Source organism: Chrysochloris asiatica, unplaced genomic scaffold, assembly GCF_000296735.1.
Source record: "Chrysochloris asiatica unplaced genomic scaffold, ChrAsi1.0 scaffold00195, whole genome shotgun sequence".
Lineage (NCBI taxonomy): Eukaryota > Metazoa > Chordata > Mammalia > Afrosoricida > Chrysochloridae > Chrysochloris > Chrysochloris asiatica.
In genome coordinates this window covers 5,990,421-5,991,583 of record NW_006408713.1, presented here as the reverse complement: position 1 = coordinate 5,991,583, position 1,163 = coordinate 5,990,421, and positions in this window count along the sequence as shown.

Below are 1,163 nucleotides of genomic sequence, written 5' to 3'. Positions count from 1 at the left end.
TAGAAGAGATAGAAGCCAGAACTAGTGAGCTAGAAGATAAATCTCTCAACACTACTAAGATAGAAGAGCAAACACACAAAAGGATAAAAATATAAGAAGAAGGCCTAAGATTCATGTTGGGCAACATGAAGAGGAATAACTTCAGAATTATCGGCATTCCAGAGCAGTAAGAATCACACCAGTCCACAGAGGAGATAGTTGAAAAGCTTCTGGAATAAATTTTCCCTAACATCTAGAAAAGTGAAAAGATAAGTATTCAAGAAGCTCAACAAACCCCAGGATGGATAGACCCTAAAAGACAATCACCAAGACATAAACTAATCAAACTTTCTAAAATCAAAGATAAGGACAGAATCCTGAAAGCAGCTAGGGAAAAGAGAAGTGTAACATACAAAGGTAAGCAAATCAGATTAAGCTCAGCTCTCTCAACAGAAACCATGTAGGCAAAAAGGCAATGGGGAGACATATAAAACCCTGAAATTAAAAAAACTGCTACCAAAGATTCCTCTACCCAGCAAAGCTGTCAATCAAATACGATGGTGTAATCAAAACATTCCAGGATAAACGGAAGCTAAGAGATTGTGCCAAAGCCAACCCTGCTATGAAAAACATCCTAAAGGAAATTCTGTGGACTGAGAACCAAAAAGAACAAACAACAGCTAGAGAATGACGTGCTTGGCAGCATCTCCCTGAACTCAATCGACAAATGGAAGAGTCGAGAACAGAATAAAATGATAAGAACAGAGGTTCTGGGAGGTCAGTCTATGATCAAAACAATTATAATGTGAAAGAAGATAAACACAGAGGAACAGAGATCCAGAGGGTTGGGGCTCAGGTAGATTACAGGATAGAATAGACTGTCTTAAATGGAGGGAAGAGTGTTGATGGAATATAAGGTAACCACAACAATGGGGTTGGGCTGGGGAGTTTAGTACAGGTGTTGGGAAAGGCAATACAAGAAGGAGAAGGAGGCAGAAGAACAAGATAGATAGGGAAACACTGAGACAGTTTTGCATAGCTTAAGTGGAACAGAGGTAAATAGTGATGCATGCTCAAACTTGCAACAATAGGGCTCTGGGATACAGAGATGTAGGTATAGTTTGAAGAGGTGACATAATACTAAAATGCTTGATTGTCTTATGCATATTAGTTTCTCTTGCCTA